Source organism: Pinus tabuliformis, chromosome 4_2 (genome assembly GCF_031772625.1).
Source record: "Pinus tabuliformis cultivar Carrire ecotype Pingquan chromosome 4_2, CPIR1, whole genome shotgun sequence".
Taxonomy (NCBI): Eukaryota; Viridiplantae; Streptophyta; class Pinopsida; order Pinales; family Pinaceae; genus Pinus; species Pinus tabuliformis.
This window is the reverse complement of record NC_142304.1, coordinates 245399380-245419504: the sequence shown is the minus strand read 5'-3', so window position 1 is coordinate 245419504 and position 20125 is coordinate 245399380.

Here is a 20125-nt window from a genome sequence, read left to right as displayed (position 1 = left end):
TACGCCAGAGGTTGAAGCCAATAAGGCTTGGGGAAAGCGTGGACCCAAAATTTTATGGATGCGAGTTTAAATTTATTTGAGTTTCGGAGGATGCATGGAGATCACATGCCAGCCGTTGATCTGATGGAGTGAAATCAATGGTGGAGGATTGATCTGATAAAGGTAAACATTGGAAATTGTGCCAAGGCCGAGGAAAGGTGAAAAGGTAAGTTTACGTGTGTTTTATGTGTATTTCTATTATACGAAGGTTATAATAGAAATGAAATGGATAAAGGAGTTAAAGGTATTTATGGGTTAAGTTGAATATAAGCAAAGTTAAGAGTGGGGTTTGGTTATTATGCGTGGTATTAAGGAATTAAAAGGTTAAGACAAGAAGATTAAGGATTAACCAAAGTTTATTAAAGGGTGTATAAAGTTCCGATGGAAATATTAATGAAGGGTTAGACTATAAAAAGTCTAATGAAATGTTTCCGCATGATATTAAATGAAAGGGCCTTAAAACTAAATTAAGAATCTTAAACCTTAATTTATGAAGTTTTGACTAAGCAGGGTAATTGAAATTCCTGGGACAAATGAGATTATGCATTTTATATGCATAGTGTAGGTGTTGGCTACTTGAATTGTTTATTGATTAAACAGTCAAGTACCACATTAATTTGTCAACCTGGGAAAGTGATTTTATTTCAAAGGTGACCTCGTACTGTATGTACTTAATTCTAAAAGCATTAAAAGTTGTAGTATACACAATTCTGTTTCTGTCAAACTCCTTACTCTATGTTATAACAGTTACAGTATATTGCAAAGATAAAATGAAAGCAGTTAGCTAGAGTACAAATCTGAAAAGAAAAGTAATGGTTGCTCTGTTAGCAGAGGATCAGGACCCTATCGTCAAGGTAAGGATGTTCAGCACCTGCCCCTGTAACCAGGTTGCTAATACACACTGCAATTCTAATTCACCGGTGAAGTATTCTTTTACAACATCAAGCAATTAACAAAACAGAGTATCAGCAAAAGGAAATTATCAGAGGTAATGCTATAGAATCCAAACAGAGTACTAGCAGAAAGGAAATTTCCAACACACTCACACAATAACAGAAAATAAATGGGTGAATCTTGTGAAGAAGGTGGGTCCTGTCCCTCTCACAAGATTCCCTAGAACACAAATGCTGGATTAGATGCTCAGAACAACTTTTTATTCATCTGCCAAAATGTCCAGTTACAATAAAGATTCAGACTTGCTTTTGCTTTTCAAAATTTTCCTTACACCTCCCCCCTTCTAATGTACATGTCTCCTCTTTATAGAGGAGGCATCTATTACAATAGACCGTCATAGTTCATTCAGTTAAACCTCTTTGTCAAAAATAAGAAATCCATCCTTGTTACAGGATGTTGTTATAATAGTGTGACGGTGTATTCTTTCTTGGGTCTCTTACTGTTACACAGCTGGTAAACAAACTTCAACCGTCTTCTTGGAATCCTTGTACTATCCTTTGCCGCTTCCCCATTGTTGCTGATTTAGTAAACTCATGCTGTTCCTGGTGTTTTAGCAACTGTAACCGTGTTTTACCCTTTCTGGACAGTTGCTGATCGTGCTGTGTCAGCATGGAACTCTGCCGATCTTCTCATAGTTACTGTTTGTCATTTCCGGTATTCCAGTTGTTGCAAAATAATGTTTTCCCTACTTTAGATAGTTGTTGTTGCTGGTGTTGCAGCAACTGCGTAGTTGTTGTTTCTGGTGTTGCAGCAACTACATAGTTGTTGTTTCTGGTGTTACAACAACTATGAATTATAATTTCTGCAGACTTTAGACAGTTCAACGGTTACTTAGGAACTTGGTTAACTTCTCCAAAGATAATTATAAAGATAACATGAATATGTAATGAATAATTAAACATATAGTAATGCGGAGAGTTACTTCATACCTTGGGATGATTAGGTCAATATATAATCAAAGCTTTCAACTTATGGACTGAAAAAGGGTAAAATTATAGCAAAAATACAAGGTCAAAAATGGTCAATTTGGAGTCCTAACATCCCCCCAAACTGAGAGGGTTGCCTGTCCTCATGCAATGCTTACTCTGAATCTGAGTCGGAGTACTGGGATGAACAATGTAAATTACTGAGACAGTAGCTATAGAAAGTGTTATCAAACTTGTCTCTGAACCCACAGGCAGTCTCTAGTTGCCTCCATGCTGCCGCCTCTTCCTTTTTGGATAATCCAAACTGACCCTTGTATTGCTGACCAGATAACCATAAAAGTGGAAATTTAAATCTGTAGCCAATCCAATTTTCAGCACATTGTTCCATACATCTAACATAGTAAGGTACCCTTGAAATTGCTGCCTGTAAATTAGGTGGATTGTAGGGATGATACTCTTGCCTTTCCTTGGGACAGTTTTCCCAGAATAGGTTGTTGGCTTTAATAGCCAAAGGTGCCTTCGTTCTCACATAGTGTTGGAAATCTCGCAGGACCACTGCTTGTAGTTGCTTAATGTGATCAGTCATTCCAGGTTCACTTAACATTCTTTGGTGCTGTGCAATGAAAGCAGCTGCATTTTGAGGCTCAACCCTAATCCAAAGGAGGCAGTTTTGTTCATTATGTTGTGCTGAGATGAAGGCGTTTTGCCAAGTGAGTTGGTTGGCTAGAAAGGAAATGAAAGCTCTGAGTTTTATGTCACAAACAAGAGGGAGTATATTCATTTTTCTGTCTTCAGACATGGCTTCGTTGTGGAGATAAAGCTCACACAACAAATTTTGATCATTTTTGGGTGCCTCTGCAAAGGTTTCAATAAATTGTTCTGATGTAATCACCTGATGAGGTCTACCATCTCTAATTGCCTTTATCTGTAAGAATGTTAGTCGTTCCCTCAAAAATGCTACATAGTTGAAAGAGGGTTTCCTTGTAGCAAGTATTCTTTGAACCAACTCAAACATCTGGGACAGTCTAGCTATTAGTTCCTTAATTTCTTTGTACTGAGCTCTAGACTGCTCAAGTGCTTCCCAGTTCTTATATGCATAATTGAACCAGATTCCCTTTTTCTGTTGGAATGATTTCCCTTGTGACAGTTGATATTCTCTCCACCATTTTCCTTTTAATTCTTGAAAACTAGCGGTCTCTATGCATGCATCACTGACAGAGGGAGATTCAGTTTGTGTAAAGGAATCAACAAGAATTTTTTTCTCTGTGATAATTGGAGTAGGTCGGGGTGATTCAATGTCTTCTTTTCCATTTCCAGCCAATGTTTCTTCTTCTTGTTCTATAACAGTTTGGGTAGGCCGAGGTGATTTTATGTCTTCTTCTCCATTTCCAGCCAATGTTTCTTCTTCTTGTTCTATAACAGTTTGGGTAGGCCGGGGTGATTTTATGTCTTCTTCTCAATTCCATGCTGATTCCTGTGTAACAACAAGTCCTTCTAGTTCTTTTACACTTTTTGGAGATCTTGCTGGTTCTTGTGTTACAGCAGGTTGCTCTGTTTCCACCTGTATAGTTTTTGGCGAACCTGCTGGTTCTTGTGTTGCAGCAGGTTGCTCTGTTTACTCCTGCAGAGTTTCTGGAGAACCTAGTGGTTCTTGTGTTACAGCAAGTTCTTCTGTTTGCTCCTGCACAGTTTCTGGGGTACCTACTGGTTCTTGTGTTACAACAAGTTCTTCTGTTTGCTCCTGCATAGTTTCTAGAGAACCTACTGGTTCTTGTGTTACAGCAAGTTCTTCTGTTTGCTCCTGCACAGTTTCTGGAGAGCCTGCTGGTTCTTGTGTTACAGCAGGTTCTTTCATTTCAACCACAACAGCAAAAGATTCTAGAATGACTTCAGTCATTGGTTCTGCAACTATCTTGTATCCTGCTTGAGTGTATATCTCACCATAGTTGATGCACATGTATTCAGTCTCTTTACTCTTCTCTGCTGCAGATGCTACCCATGCTAAAATGTGCAGGCCACGTTCATTTTGATAAGCTTCCTTGACACTTATTATTTCCTCCTGGTAATCCTGAATTTGGGATTTCAGAAATTCAATTTCTTCCTACAGGGCAGATATGGTAGGCTGAGCTTGTGGAGCGACAGGTTCCAGTGGAGGCAGAGGTTGTGTTTCAGCATTGATTTGAACATTTATACCCCCAATAGGTGGTTCTTGTGTGTCACCTGGTGGGGTAGTGGTTGTTTCTTGTGTTGCAGCCACTTGGCCAATATTACCTTGGGTGTCAGCAGCTGGTTCTTGTGTGACAGCTACCTCAAAAGATAATGTCACGACACTGTGAACACTCTGCATCTCAGCCTCCGAGGGTGAGGGAGAGGAGTTTCCAGGGCTGGTGGGAGTACGGGTTTTTAACATGATGGGTGGGGAGCTGGGGAAGGTGTGGCTAGGGGATTCAGCTATTACAGACGACCGAGTCTTTTGCTTGGGTAGAGACGCAGGGAATTCAGAAATTTTTCTTTTTAGGCCAACTTTCTTTAAAATAGGGGCAGTGGCAGAAATAGTAGCTGCTTTAGCCGAAGCCCTAGTTCTTCTTCTTTTCGGTGGGGTTTCATTTTTCTGCTGCATCTTTCATTTGAGAAGGGTAATAGGGATGTTGTCATCAGAGTCATTGGTAGAAATACCAAGTATAGGAATGGATGCGTCGGTTTTATTAGGGGATGGGGTTGTTTCCGTGGGTATTTCTACTGCTGATTGTACATTTTCAGCAACTTGTGGGGGTGTTTGCTGGAGGATTTCTTCGGGCATTTGCTCTGGAATGTCCTCTGTTTGCTGAGGGATTTCTTCATCCTGTTGAGGTATGTCCTCAGCTTGGTGAAGAATTTCCTCTTCCTGGTGAGGAATTTCCTGCTCTGGCTGAGGGATTTCTGCCTCTTGATGGGGATTAATGAGGGGAGGGGGGTTATTTAAGGCAAGGCCTCTATTTATCAACAATTGAGCTAGACGGTGGTGTTTCAAGGAATGGAGCGGACGCTTTGCGTTGACAGTGTAACGTGACATATTTTTAAGACATCCCAATAGATAATATGGCATATTTATCAACTGACCATGCCTCAAATGATTCAACAAGACGAAATCGTGCTGGTAAATTACCTGGTACCGGCCTTCGCACGTCAAGTATTGCTTTACAAACTCAGCGACTTTCGGCCATGGTTGAGGCAGTGATTGAAGTGCTACGCCTCTGCCCTTGGGTTCCACCTGCTCGCCTGGTTGAAGAAAATCCTGCTGCGCATTGAGGATCAGGTGCTTCCTACTGAACCATCGCATGCCATTAGCTGGTAGCCCGGTAACTTGGGCTATGACTTCCTCTGTGACTAGAATTTGAACTCCCTGAACAACGGAAAACCCCTCTGTTAAATTGCATGCAAACTCGAGGACTTGTTGTGCGTCGAAGTCTGGAAGTCTCCTAAAATAATCTAGCCACCCTGCTTGCAAGAAGATTTGATAAGCCTCGGGGTAGAGCTCAAGAAGTGCTGTTGTGCCAGGTTCGTATGTTATGACATTTCCTCCCATAGCTGCTGTTTCAGTGAAAATTCTCAGTTTAGAGCCGAGCTTCTGAGTTCAACCAGAGTAAATCGTTGCAAATGGTAACATGCCATGATGAGATGACTTTTACATATTACCAGGAGAGTTAAGGGTGGCGGCAGTTGGCGTGCTATACAATTATGACAGTGCTTTGGTAATCCTCCCCCAAAAAGCTACGAGTAAGTGATATGATTGGAAGTACAATTATTCGGTGGTCCTATCAACGTCTCCACATTAACTATTATTTAATGTCCATACATAATCATGCGTACCTTTATGTTTTACCTTTTTTGGTTGCTGCGTCGAAAAGTCTTGTCTTGTCTTTTGCTGGATTCATAATGACTAAAGCGGGTCCAACAGTATGAGAATACCAGCGATTTTTAGTACTGACGGGAAGTAATAGTGGAGGGTTGTAATCATCATAGTGTATGGCTGGTTCTTTTGGTAGGAAATGGTATGTTTTATGCAAATAATAATTCATTTCTTTGGGAGCTGAAGTGGAGAAACTGGTGCTTTTATAAATGAGAGAAATACTGAAAAAGGCATTACAGCATCGGGAAGTGGTGTTGCAAAAACGGGAGTTGGTGTTGCAGCAATGGGAGTGATGTTGCAGCAACGGGAAATGGTGTTGCAGCAACAAGAGTGGTGTTGCAGCAACGGGGAAATGATGTTGCACCTGTTAGCTACCTATACCAATAGGTTTCATATTTCATGATTGGCAATTAAAAGTTCCAAATATGCTCTGCTTTGATGATGCAAAGATCACATATTTCCAAGAGAAAACAATCTGTGCATATAGCTTAATGTGGACTCAATTTTGATGGATGATCCAACAGCCTAATCTGGATCATGCCATGTTTTAAATTTTCAGTTGTAGAATAGAGAAAGAAGTCTGTCCAAAATGTTTAATCTTGGCAGACAAGTAGCTCAGGTAGAGAATTAAGGTTCCCAACTGCTTAATCTGGGACCTTGGAAGCAATAAGGGTAGCATTAGATAGAAAATCAAAAGGAAAAAGCCAAAGAAAAGAAAAGGCAAACAAGGGTCTGCAAGCCTAAGTGCACCCTCCAAGAAGAAACAAAAAATGCTAGGCAGGTAGATGGGCAGGCAGATGGGGTTGCAGAAATATCATTCCTTGCAAATAAATGTGTGCTGAAATGTCCACAAAGGAAAATCAATGGATTGAGAAGCTTCTCTTCTCCATTAGGTTGCAGCAAAGCAAAGAAGCATGTCTAACTTCCCAGTTTCCCCTTTCACTCTCATTACTAACATCCCTTCATCTATTGAGATTCATAGAAGAATTTGAGGTTTCATGGTGGTTCTTATCCCTTTAAAAGCCACATTTCTTGTCTAAAATTCTTTTCATTTTGATCTACTCCCTTAACTAAGTGACTTTCAAATGCACTTAATGACATCACTCCTCATTCACTTTCCTCACTCACATGAACCCCTAACTTCTATTATCTAAATCCCCTAAACTGCCCTTTCCCTACTATTATAGCACCATGGTGTATAAACCCCAAACATGGTATAAATATCCCTCCCCTTGGCACTATAGCTAAATAAGTTGTTTAGGGAGACTTTGGTCCAACTGGGACTATGGTCAACCCTGTAATGGGATTGCTTCAACCTTTGGTTGGAGTGATAACCTTTCCCCTAAGCCCTCACCTTCCCTCTGCTCAAAAAATGCCACAGAAAACCCCTTTCCCCCTGCTAAACCCACTCTTAAACCTCTTTTTCCTTATAAAACCCTGGAAAAACCCAAAAATCCCGAAAATACATACAAAAACCCTTAACCCTAAGGTTCTCCGCCCAAAACTATTTAATTGAATATTTTAATAGGCCAGCGGGACCCCCCCAACCTGCACGATCCGTCGGAGGACCCGCCAACCGTCCGATCTCCGCCGCCCAAATCTAACGGTGGGCGGTCATTTTCGCTCCCCGACCTACCGACCTTTAGCGTCCGAGGAAAGTGGTTTTCCGCCCCGTACAAGGGACGCGTGGCAGGCGGTGGGGTTGTTCGGAGCCCCCCTCCCCGATACCGCCTTTGCCCAAAGGTGGTGCGGGGAACCCACTTACCACCATCCCATTACCGCCTCCCCCTTGCGTCATCAATACGTCAGCATGACGTAGCGCCCTTCCCCGCCCCCGCGCCGTGTGGCCCTCCACGTAACCCTGCCACCTTATCCACCCGCCACCGTGTCCTGCCACCCTGGCCTACACCTCAGCAGCCACGTCATCCTCCGTACCCGGGCCCGCCATGACGTCATGCTGACGTCATCGGCGGAAAGGCGCCAATTACCTATTTTTTCCGAATTTTGTCGTTAAAGTCACGTTTTGGACAGTTTTTATGTCATTTTCGCGTAAAGGAAGAGATAGTCGTTGCAGCTGCCAAAGCGCCTTCAGGCCTCCAAATTCAAATTGCAACCGTTCCAATTCATCAAGTCAACCTTCAGAGTTCGGCCCGCAGGCTGTTTAAGCGTTCTATCCAGGTATTCACCGTAATTCCCCATTTTCGCCCATGCATACCATTTCTCTGTAAATTGCCATTAAAATACCTGTTGAGTTCCATATAAACTCTGCACCTACTATCTAAAGTGAGCCAAGCTAACCTGCTTCCCCCCAGAACCATAAAATCAGCATTGAAACAGTCAATTCGCGGGCCAAAACTCTGAAATTATCTTTGAGGTGCCCGGCATTGTTCCCTTTTGCCGGGTGCAGACCAACAACATTTTTTCACCAAAGTAAATCTCACTTACCCTCTGCAATTCACCCCTAGCAATTCACAACCTCTGTGAACCTACCAAAACTGTAGAAGCAAGCCTCCCTTTTCAACTGTAAAAAACATTTCAGACATTGTCTACAGTTGGCTTATCATTTCAACTCTTAAGAGGTTTGCAAACCATTTCACTCATCTTACTCAAAATCAAATCATACAATGGCTGCCCCTGCACCCACAGCTCTCAGTGTTGCTCCATTAAATCCACCCAATAAAGACCTGCAGTCTTTATCTCTTGCTGACCAGGACTACCTTATTGAAGACTATGTGGGAAACAGAGACTTTCTGCAGACCTTCAGACAGTTGAGAGAGGACTACCTGATTGGTCATGATACATATGGCATCTGGGAGTCAAACCTGCCATACTATTGTCTCCCCTCTGTGAATGTGTTTCCTGAAATCATTCGCCTATGTGCTGAAAACTATGATGTGCAGCACAGAGCCATCAGCACCCCATCTGGGAGGGTCCTTTTCTACATTAATCCTGAAACCATCAACAAAATGCTACATTTTGATCAGACAGAGCTGTTGTTCCCATTCTCTATGAATTATCTGCTGGACACTGGTGCCAAGATGACCAGTGAGGAGATTCAAAAGGTCACCAGGACATTCATGAGACCTGAGTGCCAGCCTGCAGGGCCACCTCCTTATTTAGATGTCCACTTCACTGAAGTAGGCAGATTACTCCTGGACATGATTGCTTATGTGCTGGGATACAACACCAGTGAGCATGTGGATCAAACCATGCTAGTATTGCTGGCTGTTTACAGCCCAGGCCAACCCCCTGCCCGCAAATACAACTTTGCCAAATTCATTGCTAATAAGATTCATGATCAGCTGAGCAAAGTGGACAGGCAGGGTGTCTTCAAGTACTCGGCCTATATTTATCATCTCTTTATGTATTATCAGTCTGAGGCCTTTCCATGCTATATCAAAAAGCTGGATTATAGAGGGGAAAGAAGATCTGTCATCTTCTGGACCTCTGTCTATCACAAAGTCACAAACTCGCCCTATTCCTATTGTGAGTTTGTTGACCAATTTGTGTATCCAGTCACTTTCCTATTAATGAGGTCCCCTCCTCCCAGAATGTCAACAGAGATACAGAGGGCTCTGCAGCTTTCCAAAAAATGTAAAATAGGTGATTGGTACCTATATGAGGAACACACAGTCATCAGGGTCTATGGCTGTGAGCTCTGTCCTTTCAGACTCCCAAAGTATGTGCCCATGAGGATATTTGCCTTGGAATATTATAGGCAATTGATTCAGTCTGACCTCACCCATTTCCACAGCTCCAGGAAGAAGGCCCACCTCAAGTTCAAACACCAGTTGGGCCCATTCATCATGAATAAAAAAGAAGGATGGGAAGATGCTGACCTCATCCTCAAGGACAAATATAAACTATCATATAGTTTTCGGTGGGTCCCTTATGACCCTGAGGGTTTCATCACTGCCAGAAGAAACAAATACAGGCTTCTAGGTTATAGGCATTGTCAATACCCACACATTGAAAAATATGCCAACCAGCAAGAATGGCAGCAGGGTTCTCTAGTTGAAAAGCTAACTGAAGAAGAGATAATGCTAAAGAATATGAGGGAGCTTGAAAAGACCATTGACCTAGATTCTGTGCAGCAGGTACCCTTCAAACAGCCTCACTCAGCAGGAGAAGGGACCTCGGCCACAAGGACTGCACCAGTCATACAGGCACCTTCCACATCAGCACCGGCTACAGACAAAGGCAAAGGGATAATGGGTGCAGAGGAGGAAGCAGTGAAAGAAAAGCCTGCCCCTGTAAATGAGCAGCAAACTGAGCAACCAGAACAGCAACAAGGGCAGACTGTCCTGCCACAAACTGAGCTGCCAGCAGCTCCAATAATGCAAACACCACCACCTCAAACTGAGCCATTGACTGCCCCAATTTTGCAGACCCCAGCACATGAGGAAAGGGGTACAAAAAGAGATAGAGAAGAGTCCACTCCTCTTAGTGGATCCTCCCAGCAACCAGAAGCTAAAAGGCAAAGACTAGACTCCCCAGAGGTAGAAGACATCACTGAAGAATTCCTTGACAGCTCAAGGAAAAACAGGGAGGGCAGCCAGCACACAGGAACATGCTCCTTTCAGCAGGAGCAAGGATTGCAACTTGGTTTGGAGGTGTCTTCCTCCTCCCAGCAGAGCAAGAAGCCCAAGAGCACTAAGGCTTCTTTCAAACAAATAAAATCTCAGAATGATCTGCTAAGGGCTGAGGTTTACAAGAAATTTATAGATGCAACACCAGCCCAGCAAGAAAGGCTAATGTCTGTGTATGACATTAAAGAGGAAAAAATAATGCTCAGTCACTTTAAGCCTACAATAGCGCAGCCTAAGTCAGCTGCAGATTTTGTAAAGACAAGGGTGGAGGTCTTGGCCAAAGACATCCATCCCATGGACCAAATAGAGGTCCACAAGCAAGCTGGAGAAATGGTTTATGCAACCTTGGTGGAGAAGGCAACCATGGCCCATGAGCTAAAAGAATCCCTGAAAAACACCAATACACAGTTGGATTTTGAAAGAATATCCGCCTTGGCCAAAGACAATAGAATAAAGTCTCTTGAGGACATCATCATTGATCTAGGACATGATCCTAGTGATCCAAAGGGTGTGAAGGCCCTTATGAAGAAGAAAGATGATGACCTAAATGCATTAAAGAAGAGGTTGAAGCTGCAGCCCACAGAGCACCCTCAAACCGCAGAACTTCAAAAGCAAAAACAGGTTGATGACCAATTATACCTCATAATGCAGCAAGACCAGAGGATCAGGGATTTGGAGAAAGAGCTGGAAGGAGCATTACAAGATAAACAGGGAGAATCCACTTCCCAAGCTCCTCCAACTACTTCAGCAACAACTACAGAGGCAGCAGTGGCCCCTACAACAGATGCAGCAGGAACAACAACAGCACCAGAAGCCAGCAAAAGTGTAGAGGAATTGACCAAGGCCATCAAAGAAATGGAGCTCCAGGCCAATGAAATAAAGAAGGCCAAGGAAAAATTGGCAGAACTAGATGCCAAATATGACAAGTCGAAGGTAACTGTGGCTGAACAGGGCAGAGAGATAAAGGCCCTCAAGGACAAGATAAAGGCCTTAGAAAAAGAGCTGAATCTAGAAACAGCCATGGCCGACATAAAAAGGATTCTATGGGCCAAAATAGGCCAATCCATCACTCAACAATGGAGATCAATAAAAACAATGCATGAACAGATAGACTTGTTGGGCCAAGCACAAACAGAAATCAATAAGGCCAAAACACTGATGCAAAACAGACCAGAGCAGGCCAACAGAATGATAGACTTCCTGAACAGGCAGGAAAAGGAGGAACTGGCAGCCATAGGCATTCCCAACAGAACAGAGGTTGTCCTCACTGCCAAGAAGGTGCTAACTCTCAGGAACTATGTACAAACTGTGGAGAGGAAGTGCTATGAGATCACAACAGATGTGGAGGAATGTAAAGTCAAGTTGGCAGTGCTGCAAGCAAAAGGCCTGCCCAGTCTCCTAACTGGTGCAGGAAAACTAGTCTCCCGGGATCAGTTTGCCAACAGAATGGCAACATACATTGAGAATCATATTACTGCATCTGGCAGTACATCGGAACAAACAGGGCCTCCCTCAGGACAGAGCTTGTATGACAAACTGGAAGGCTTGTTCTTTATTGAGAATGAAGTGAATCATCTATTTGAAACTCCTCCTAACTTCTACAGATATACAGAGGCCGATGAGACCTTGATAAATATTAGGAGGCATCAAATGCCAAAAGAGGATTGGTGGCAAGTAATGCTTCAAATTCTGCCACGGTAGCTTCAGCTGTTCGGTCACTGCCAGCTCCAGGTCACTACAAGACAAACAGCATGATAAAGTCAGCATTAAAAGCAGCTGAAATGTGACTCAGCACATAGACAACGACGGCTAGCCCAAGAGATAAAGAAATGCACAAATTTTGACAGCGTCTCCTCAGCCGACTCCAACTGCCACCAAGTCAACAGGCTCTGACCATTTTTGACAGCTAAGGGAACAAAAGTTATTACAGCATTAACTTTCTCAGCTGCTACACTCCAGCGGTTGGCATGCTATTAATGAAGCATTTACTCTCCATTCAGATATTTTCTTATGTAAACTTTGTATATATACTCCCCTTAGTAACGCATAAGGGGTTGGTAATTTTCACTCTGAGAAAATGTATTGTACACTTTCAGAATTGTTTAATACAAAGAGCTAGATCAGCTCAGTGAATTCCTGGAACTATGGTGTCTTGCTGATGATTCATGTGTTGATGCAGAATTCCTGTGCTGTCTGATGAAATAACAAGTTTTTCCTCAATCTCTGTTCTTGTCTTTCTTATGTTTATCAAATCATATTCATGTTACACTAAACTAGCAGTAAAGAAAAAGAATAGTGCAGGATTTGTTTTACTACACCTTGTACTCAATTTTTACTGTTGTAAATGTTTGTCTTCAGAATTAGCCATGGACATGAATTCTTAATTGCTCATGTAGCTGTTAATTCTATATATATGAATGTTACCTAGAAATTCTTCATTACTTCTAGGTCAATATTCTCACTGTCTTTCTCTAGCATTTTACTGTAAGATTCTTGATTGCCTTGCATAAACTGGATACAACCCACCCAATCACTTTATGAACGTTTGTTCCTCAGACACTAACCTTGCTCTACAGCATCACTACAGCATCACACAACACCTCAAAATAGCTAAAGGACCACTGACTCCATTGCCCAATGACATATAACATTCTAGTGAGATCATACATATCTTGACTGAAACATTCTCCAACCAAACACAAAATCAAAAGTTTGAACAACATAGCTAGCCTAAAATACTATCAGAACAGAGACAAATTATAAAGAGAGAGCCCTCTCTGATTACAGTTTGGCTAGAAGCTGTAATCCAAAGATTGGTTAGTGGTTACCCCGGCCGTATTCCCTTGGGAGTCATAGGGAACAACCTGGGTGTTAACATAAATGGCGACTCCACTGGGGAGTTAAGCAAAATTTTCAAGCTGTTGTCTATCCGTAGACAGTGGTTCTAAAAAACTTAAACAGTCCCTTAAACAACCCTAAAAAATCTTAGAAAATACCAAAAAGAATTCAGAAGCTGGCTCCTAAAAAGGAAACCAGGCACACTAGGTCAAACCCTGACCCAAATCCACCCGCTGTGTTTGAGAATCCTAATATCCTCCCTAGAATCATTAGGAAGCAGCAAAGGCAGGACAATCCTACTGATTTGACTCTTGAGACAGCCTACCCTGAACCAGTTCCAACCCCTATCAAGGTTCTATTTCGCTCTACCCCTGTCTCCCCCAGTTCACCATCTACATCTCAAAGCCCTCCTTTCACATCTTCACCCATTGAACATATCCCCTTGAACAATACCCTAGGTGCTGCTACACCTGTTACCCCCGTGGCACACATCGTTCCTTTTATCCCAGTTGCTCCTGTAAATCCCCCAAACCTTGTGAATATGGCTAACAGATATGCACCCTTGCAGATACCAGCTAATGCTGCAGCCCTACCCCAAGACTACCAAACCAAAATATCATATTTTGACTCCACTGGCCCTTTGACAGCCATTCAGCATGCCAAAAGGATGCAAGACCATTTTGAAACTTATGAAATAGATGATGACAGTGTGAGAATGAGGATGTTTGTTCAAAGTCTGACTGGGGATGTAAGAACTTGGTTTAGATCCCTGAATGCAAATTCCATCACAACTCCTGATGAGCTGTATCAAGCCTTTACTAACAGATGGGAGAAAAAGAAAGATCCTCTGCACATACTTGGGGAATATGACACTATCAAAAGAGGTCCCCAAGAGACTGTTTTGGAGTATTGTGCAAGATTTAACAATGTATATAACACAATCCCGCAAAATTTAAGACCTCCCCCTGATTTGGCCTTGTACAAATTTCCTGATGGTTTTGACCCTGATATGGCCTATCAGTTGAAGGAAAGAGACCCTCAAACCCTTGCAAAGGCCCAAAAGGTTGCTGTCACAGTGGAAGCTAACCTGATTGCCAAAAGAAATAGAGCAAGGTTGGAAAAGAGAACCACTTTCAAAGAAGAACCCTCAGCTTTTGATCAAAAATTGGATGCAATACTCACTGGTATGAAGAGATTGGGTGACAGAGTGGAATCTGTGGAGAGAAAGTCATCATGGGAAGCACCACAAAACAACCCTCCTAGGAATCCAAATTTTAGGAGAACTCAAAACCCAAATGTTGGCAAGGCCAGTGCTGACCAAGACATAAGACCCCCTTTCCAAGAAAACTATGCTGAAACTTCCACATCAAGTGAACCCAATGAAGATTCTCAGATTAATTTAATGGGTTTGGATGGTGAAAGTCAAGTCTTTTTAACACAAGAAGACCATGAGGATGATGTAATCAAGCTGTTCCCAACCAAATCAGGTGAGTCATTTGACTTTAAACAAGGCTATGACACAGCTGTTTATGAAGTCCATAAACAGTACAAGCTAAGGAGCAGAACTGTGAATGTTAATCAGCCTGAAAACATAAAGGACAACCAGCAACCTGAAAGGGCCATAGTTACAGAGCCAAATGACCCAACAGATTCACTTGCAAAAGAGGTAACCATTGAAGAAATCACTGAACCAGCTTCTTCAAAACAGCCGCCCATGGCTACATCATCCTTGCAGCCCAATCCTAGTATTATTCCCCAAGAGATAAGTAACAAGGACAGGTCTCAAGCTCAAAATCAAGAGACCAATCAAGAAGAAGACCTAGTGAACAAGGAAAAGACTGTCATCCACAACACAAAGACTCAATCTGATAAACCGTTTGACTTAGAGGCTGAAATTGGGAAACTAAAGATAGCAATTCCTCTCTCGGAATTGGCCAAACACAGCATCTACAAACAACAAATCAGGAAATCTCTCCAACTTACTAGCAACAAAGATGATGTTAATGTGTTGGATGATACTCCAGAGCTACTTTTCGGCCCAGAGGTGGATGGAAAGACAGCAGTTGCAGGCATTTTACCTTTCTATGTCAGCCTGCATATTCATGACAAGATACTACACAATGCAATGTTTGACTCAGGTGCCTCTCACAACCTGATGCCCAAATCAGTCATGGAAAGACTAAATCTGGATATTACAAGGCCATATAAGGACCTATTCTCCTTTGACTCCAGCCAAGTCAAGTGCTTAGGTCTAATAAAAGACCTGTGTGTGTCCCTGGTTCAGTACCCAAACAAAACAATTCTGATGGATGTTGTAGTTGCTGACATCCCACCCAAGTATGGGATGCTGTTATCAAGGTCATGGGGGGCTAAACTTCAAGGTTCCCTGCAGCTAGACATGTCATATGCTACCATCTCTGTCTTTGGGCAACCGAAAAGACTATACAGAGAAACACTAATGAAATACATGGTCAGCAGTGAAGAAAAGCCTCAAAACTTTCCCATATATGCTGTCCATTCAGACATGGACTCATACATTCTCTTCAATGACAATACAGGTCTCTCAAATAATGATGTTGAAACCAAGACACTCATACAAGAGGAGGATACTAATGAACAAACTGCTACCCAAGAAACAATGGTTCAACCATCATTAAGCCAAGCTGCTGTTCTAGAGATCAAGCAAATTCAATCAAGTGGTCAGACTGTCCTAGAAGACAAACCAGGTGAAAAACCAGAACTCCAACTTATGATCCCAGATCACAGGGAACTTATTAAATCTCCCCTAGAAAAAGAGAACCTATGGTTTCTTGAATTTGATGGGTCAGTCAACAAATTAGGGGCAGGAGCTGGAGTTTGGATACATAATAAACAACACAGTCATGCAGAGGGCCGAGCCTACAGACTAAACTTCAGATGCACCAATAATATGGCAGAATATGAAGCTCTTCTACTAGGCCTTAAACTAGTAAAGTCCTTACAAGCCATAAAAGTGTCAATTCTAGGGGACTCAGACCTAGTTATCCAACAAGTAAAGGGAAATTTTGTCACTAGTGACAAAAGACTGAGATCTTATAGATCTGCTGTTGCTGAAATACTACAGTCCTTCACTGAATTTTAAATTACCAAAATTCCTAGAACCCATAACCTGCATGCCCATAGCCTGGCCACATTTGCAAGTACCTGCAAGCTACCTTTTGAGCCCCACCACTGCTTTTCAGCCGAGATAAAACACAGACCATCTGTCCCAAACAATGTCAAGGATTGGCAAGTGTTTGATGATGATACTCAAATAAACAATTTCTTGACTTTACAGCAAGAATTTTCAGGACTAAACATTGACACTGAAAGAGAAAGTCAATCACAAATACCTGAAAGAGCAAGTCAATCACAAATACAGAGTAGACAGATTAACAAAGCAATATCACCCAAAACAGTTGTCCAAATACTAAATCCTACAATTTTCAGCAAAGATAACATACAATAAATTCAACAAATCAGTTATGAGGAGATAGCCGAAGATGAGGCTGAAGTGATACAATTGAAGGACAATTTTCTTCCAATAGGCTTGGCTCCTTTAGAAGACATTTTCGACTCTAATGATGTTCCCAACAAACCAAAAATGCAGCCCCTCAACACTGCCATAGAAGAATGTAACATTGGGACTGCTGAACAACCCAAAATAATAAAATTGTCTACTTCCTTACCTCCTGACCAAAAGCCCAAATACATTGACCTCTTTAGAGAGTTCCAGGATGTCTTTGCATGGAGTTATGAGGATTCAAAATCCTATGACACCTCTGTAATTCAACACACTATCCCTCTCAAGCCAGATAAAAAACCCTTTAGACAAAAATTGAGGAGAATCAACCCAATGCTTCTCCCAGCAATGGAACAAGAGGTACAGAAAATGTTCAAGGCAGGCATCATAGCACCAATCAGATTCTCTGAGTGGATTTCAAACTTAGTTCCTACAAGAAAGAAAACTGGTGAAATAAGGCTATGTGTTGACCTAAGGAACTTGAATCAAGTTTCCTTGAAAGACAATTACCCCTTACCCAAGATGGATCACATCTTGCAGAGAGTAGTGGGGGCCTCAAGAATTTCTCTACTTGATGGATTCTCAGGTTTCAACCAGATCTTAGTTCATCCTGATGATCAGGACAAAACAGCATTTACAACCCCATGGGGAACCTTCAAATATGTAAAAATGCCTTTTGGATTAAAAAATGCAGGGGCAACATTTCAAAGAGCAATGGATATTGCTTTTGCCAAGGAGATTCATGACTTTTTAGTCATTTACTTAGATGACCTCACACCTTTTTCAAAATCTGACCAAGAACATTTAAAACACTTAAGGCAGATTTTCTTAACATGTAGGAAATATGGAATTTCCTTGAATCCCAAGAAATCCCTGTTTGGTTTAGAGGAAGGAAAACTGTTGGGCCACATCATTTCTAAAGATGGCATTAGGGTTGATCCAGACAGAATCCAGGCCATCTTACAGATGCCTCACCCAAGAAATATAAAGGAATTACAAGCCTTTTTGGGTAAAATCAACTTCCTGAGGAGATTTATCCCAAATCTGGCCGAATTGAGCAGGTTACTGAATAACATGCTAAAGAAGGATTCAAAGGTAAAATGGACGACAGAGGCAAGTCAAGCCTTTGAAGGAATAAAATTGGCCCTCACCCAAACTCCAGTCCTAACAAATCCACAATTTGATAGGGAATTCATCATATTTTCCTTTGCTTCCCAACACACAATTGCTGCTGTCTTATTACAGAAAGATGACCAAGGAAATGAGAAACCCATTGCTTTCTTTAGTAAAGCTCTCAGAGACGCACCCCTGAAATACCAGATTATGGAAAAGCAAGCATATGCCTTGGTCAAAGCTATCAAAGACTTTAGGATCTATATCCTATACTCCCATGTTATAGCCTATGTACCAAGCCCAATTGTCAAAGACATACTTACTCAAGAGAACTTAGAGGGCAGAAGGGGAAAATGGATTGCAAATATTCTAGAATTTGACATTGAAATAAAACCTACAAAACTGATAAAAGGACAAGGTTTGGCTAAATTAATGTCTGAAACAAATTTCCAAGCCTTGGACATCAACCAGCTGGACAGTGAACCGGAGTTGGTGACTCCAAAGATCAATGTAGCCTTTGAACAATCCCACTGGTATTCTGATATCTGTTATGTGTTACAAAACCTGTGTGCTCCCCCAGGGCTGTCCAGAACTAATTCCTAAAAATGAAAGCTTCTAAATTCTGTGTTATGGATGGAAATTTACTTTGGAAAAACCATGAAGGGATATTGTTAAACTTCTTAATTGAGAATGAAACTAACAATATCATAAAAGAATTTCATGCAGGTGACTGTGGTGGACACTTGTACTGGAAGTCCACTGTGGATAAAATACTGAGGGCTGGTTACTGCTGGCCCACCATGTTCTCTGATATCAAGAAATTCACCACTGCATGTCATAAATGTCAAGTGTTTGAGGGAAAGAGATAGTTACTGCCACTTCCTTTGAGGCCTATTGCAACAGAGAGACCTTTTCAACAATGGGGCTTGGATTTCATTGGGGAAATTCATCTCTCATCCTCAGGACAACATAGATGGATTCTGACAGCTACGGACTACTTTACTAAATGGATTGAAGCTGTTCCATGCAGACAAGCAAATGAGTCCACTATCATTCAGTTCCTTGAGACCAATATCCTTTCTAGATTTGGCTGTCCTGATAAAATAATAACAGACAATGTTGCTGCTTTCAGATCTAAGAAGATGGTAAATTTCTGCCACAAGTTTCACATTACCTTGGGCCATTCTACTGCATACTATCCCCAAGGAAATGGCCTTGCTGAATCATCAAATAAAAGCTTGGTAAACATCATAAAAAAAGTGCTAGAAGAAAATAAGAAGAATTGGCATAAGAAGCTTGTGAATGCCTTATGGGCAGATAGACTAACAACCAAGAGATCAATTGGGACCAGCCCATATGAGTTGGTTTATGGATTAGAAGCCAAATTTCCTTCATCACTAGGGGTTCCTGTTATGAAACTTCTTCAAGAAAGCCAAGCAGAACCAAATGATATGAAAAGAAGGATCAATCAAATAATATGTTTACAGCAAACTAGAGATCAAGTGTACAGCAGAGTTCAAGTTTTACAAGAAAAGCTAAAGAAAGCGTTTGACAGAAGAACTAAGGCAGAAGACTTTAATGTTGGAGACAAAGTCCTCAAATGGGACTCAAGGAGAGAGGATAAGGGAAAACATGGAAAATTTGATTCCCTTTGGAGAGGACCATTTGCTGTCCAAGCAGTGCAAGGAAACAATACTTATTTCCTTAAAAGTCTTAATGAAACTGACTTGGATGAAGGTCCTGTGAATGGCAGGATGCTGAAACACTATTTTGACTACTACCCATAAGTGCAGCCTGAGTTTCCCTTGTACATATTCAGATGTATATATTATTTTCTGTTAAGATGTAAAAATGCAGTTTCTCAAGTCTTCTTAACTATCAGCAAAAGGTAAATAGGTTCAGAGATCTACCAAGAAAGAAGAGCACAATTTTGGCATTTCAAAGCAGCATACTTCAAGTTTTGGTAAAAGCAGTCAAGGGCCAAGGCAATCTGACCTGCTGTTCTTGGTCTTTCAAATGAAAAACCATCCCCATGTGGAGCCACTGTTAGCTACCTATACCAATAGGTTTCATATTTCATGATTGGCAATTAAAAGTTCCAAATATGCTATGCTTTGATGATGCAAAGATCACATATTTCCAAGAGAAAACAATCTGTGCATATAGCTTAATGTGGACTCAATTTTGATGGATGATCCAACAGCCTAATCTGGATCATGCCATGTTTTAAATTTTC